Here is a 3,780-nt window from a genome sequence, read left to right as displayed (position 1 = left end):
CTTCTATGTCGCTCACACTGGGAGCTGTAGACTGGAGGTGTTCCTATTTGGCCATCTTGGAACTGCCTCCAGCTTTATTATTTTTGCTTAGGATTACTTCGACTATTTAAGCTCTTTTTTAGCTCCATATAAATTTTAAAATAGTTCTTTTTCTAGTTCTGTGAAGAATATCATTTGTAGTTTAATAGGAATAGCCTTGAATCTATACATTGCTTTAGGCAATTTTGCCATTTTAACAATATGGATTCTTCTTATCCATGAGTGTGAAATGTTTTTCCATTTGTTTCTGTCATCTCTGATTTTTTTTGAGCAATGTTTTGTAGTTCTTATTGTAGTGATCTTTCACCTCTCTGTTTAGCTGTATTCCTAGGTATTTTTTGTGGCAGTTGTGAATGGAATTGCGTTCCTCATTTGGATCTTGGCTTGGCTCTTGTTCATGTATAGGAATGCCAGTGATTTTTGTACATTAACTTTGTATCCAACAAACTTTGTTGAAGTTGTTTATCAGCTTAAGGAGCTTTTGTGTCATGACTGTGGGTTTTCTCAATATAGGATCATGTCACCTGCAAACAGGGATAATTTGACTTCTTCTCTTCCTATTTGGCTGCCTTTATATCTTTCTCTTGCCTGATTATTCTGGCTAGGACTTCCAATACTATGTTGAATAGGAATGATGAGACAGGGCATCCTTGTCCTGTGCTAGTTTTCAAGGGTAATGCTTCCAAGTTTTGCCCATTCAGTATGATGTTGGCTGTGGGTTTGTCATAGATGGCTCTTATTATTTTGAGGTATGTTCCTTCAATACCTAGTTTATTGAGAATTTTTAACAGGAAGGGTGTTGAATTTCATCAAAAGCCTTTTCTGAATCTATTAAGATAATCATGTAGTTTTGTCCTTAATTCTGTTGATGTGATGAATCACATTTCTCGATTTGTGTATGTTGTGCCAACCTTGCATCCCAGGCATAAAGCCTCCTTGATCGTGGTGCATAAGCTTTTTGATGTGCTGCTGGATTCAGTTTGCAAGTATTTTGTTGAGGATTTTTGCATCAACATTCATCAAGGATATTGGCCTAACATTTTCGGTTTTTGCTGTGTTTCTGACAGGGTTTGGTATTAGGATGATGCTGGCCTCATAGAAAGAATTGGGGAAGAGTTCCTCTTTCTAAAATTTTTGCAATAGTTTCAGTAGAAGTGGTATCAGCTCTTCTTTGTACATCTGGGAGAATTCAGCTGTGAATCTGTCATTCTTATGTTTTTCTTGGTAGGCTATTTATTACTGATTTTATTTCGGAGCTCATTATTGGTCTGTTCAGGGATTCAGTTTCTTCCTGGCTCAGTCTTGGAAGGGTGTATGTGTCCAGGAATTTATCCTTTTCTTCTAGATTTGCTAGTTTATGTGCATAGAGGTGTTCATAATATTCTTTGGTAGCTATTTGTATTCCGTGGGATCAATGACCCCTTTTGTCATTTCTAATTGTGTTTTGTGTTTATTTGGATTTTTTCTTCATTAGTCTAGTTAGCAGTCTATTTTATTAATTTTTTTCAAAAAATCAACTCCTGGATTCATTGATCTTTTGAATGGTTTTTTCGTGTCTCAGTCTCCTTCAGTTCAGTTCTGATTTTGGTTATTTCTTGTCTTCTGCTAGCTTTGGGGTTTGTTTTCTCCTGGTTCTCTAGTGCTTTTAATTGTGATGTAAAGTTCTTTCACTTGCAAAGAACTTTAGTATGTGATGTTCTTGTAGCTGTGAAAATGATAATATTCATTTTCAAATAATTTTTTTTGAGACAGGGTCTCACTTGATCACTCAGCTGGAAGTACAGTGTTGTGATCATAGCTCACTGCACCCTTGAACTCCTGGGTTCAAGCCACTTTTCTGTCTCAGCCTCCCAAAGTGTTGGGATTACAGGTGTGAGCCACTGCACCCAGCCAATGTTTATTATTTACTCTAGTAAATATACATAGACAGTCTTTACTACGTGCATAATCAACATATTTTATCATGCCATTTAATGTTCACAAGAGGTGTGCCAAGCATCATTATCCCATTTAATAGGTAAGGAAACAAAGGCCCAGAGAGTTTAATTACCAAGCATATGTAGCTAGTGACAGAGCAGGGATCTAAAGGTTGGTGTCTCTGACTCCAAAGCCCATGCTGTCTTCTTTACATTTGTAGTTTGCAACCAGTTTTGTGACGTCAGATTCTGCAAGAGGTGCCCAGTACCAGGAACAGGGAGCAAATGGTTGAGCATCAGGCCCCTAATCCAATTTTAAGATGGGCATTTCTGCTTTTGTCTGTTTTATGCATTGGACTCCTACGGAGGTTATTCTTTGACAAAAGGTTTCTGCCATTAAAAACAATTTGAAAATCATGGTATTGTGTTTAACCACAAAAATTACTGTACTTGGCCATTTTCTATCAATAAAAATGATATTTTTTGTCCCTTGCACTTTCTTACACTGGCCCTGTCCTCCTCCACCTTTTCCCAGCCCCTGCCAGTCAGTTCCCAAATTAGGAAGTCTGCTTCCTTGCTCTCCCCACAGCCCATGGTAGATGTATTACCTGTGGGATGGGCCTAGGGCTGGCTCTTCCTGTCAATTCCCCACTGTTCTCAGTGACTCAGGGCCACTGAGATTCAATCTAATATCATGCCATGCCTGTGTTAGAGCTGGAAGAGGCCTCGGAAGTCATCATTAGTTAGAAGTCCTGGTTGTGTTTCACAGATGATCACACAAGTCCAGAGAAGCAGCCCAGTCTATACTAGCTGCTCAGTACATGCTTGCTGAATTCAGTGACTGCTCCAGAATGTCAATATGGGAACTGAAGGGAAGCAAAACAGTTGGGGAAAGAGTCTTAAAACTACATCTATCTGCAAAGCACTTTACCTGAGACTGAGGAAAATTCACTTTATCTCCGCTGACCATTTTAAAGAAGAGAGTGAGGGCAATGCTAGTAGAGCTAACTGGGTGGCCCTAACCTTCAGAGGAGGCATGGCTAAGTAGGAGGGAGATGTTTAAGAGGCTGGGGCATGGTCAGAGGGATCTATTTTAGAACATGAATGAGACGGGCCCAAGTTGGAGGAGTTGGACAGGGTTGGCTAGAGCACCTTCAGGAGAAGCTGTGTTCCTGAGGTGGTCAGAAAATGAAATCTTCTAAAGATTGGGCCAAAATCCAAGAATGAACAAGGAGCTCCCAGGAGCACAAGCAGATTGTTCCAACCCTAGGACAAATGGCATGGGAGAACATCTGGGAACATCCTGAGTCACTGAGATCAGTGGGGAATTGACAGCAAGAGACAGCCCTAGGCCCATCCCACAGGTGATGCATCTATCACAGACTGTGAGAACAGCAAGGAAACAGGCTTCCTAATTTGGGAACTGACTGGCAGGAGCTGGAAAAAGGTTGGGTAGGACAGGTGTCAGAGGAAGCAGGAGGGACAAGAGTTGAGTGGGCCTGGGAAACAACTGCTCTAGTTACAGGCCTGCTATGGGGTGCCTCAGAGTCATCAGCCTGAACTCTTGTGGCCAGAGCTCCTGTAGCCCAAGGGTCTCTGATTCCAAGACCATTGTCAGGACTCTGGGACCTTCTATCTGTGGATCCCTCCTCCTTATTCCAGTCAAGTCCTTGCCAGACCCCCTGGGCACTCCAGATGTGAGAGAACAACACTAATGGATAGAACTCTTATTTTTTTAGCTGACCCAGAAGTTTGAAAGCCACACACTCACCATTCTTGTATGACTGGCTCAGCTAAGCCTATTTCCCAGTAGGAATGTCTAACT

At 41.2% G+C, this 3,780-nt stretch overlaps 1 pseudogene; it reads right to left on the bottom strand.

Moving 5' to 3' along the window:
- LOC105503848 overlaps positions 1 to 3,780 on the bottom strand; it is a 16,830-nt pseudogene that overhangs the window by 9,565 nt on the left and 3,485 nt on the right.

The sequence above is a fragment of the Colobus angolensis genome, unplaced genomic scaffold, assembly GCF_000951035.1.
Source record: "Colobus angolensis palliatus isolate OR3802 unplaced genomic scaffold, Cang.pa_1.0 Scaffold88, whole genome shotgun sequence".
In the NCBI taxonomy this organism is placed as follows: Eukaryota; Metazoa; Chordata; class Mammalia; order Primates; family Cercopithecidae; genus Colobus; species Colobus angolensis.
The sequence above is the reverse complement of the archived record's forward strand: the minus strand, read 5'-3'. Positions and strand labels throughout refer to the sequence as shown.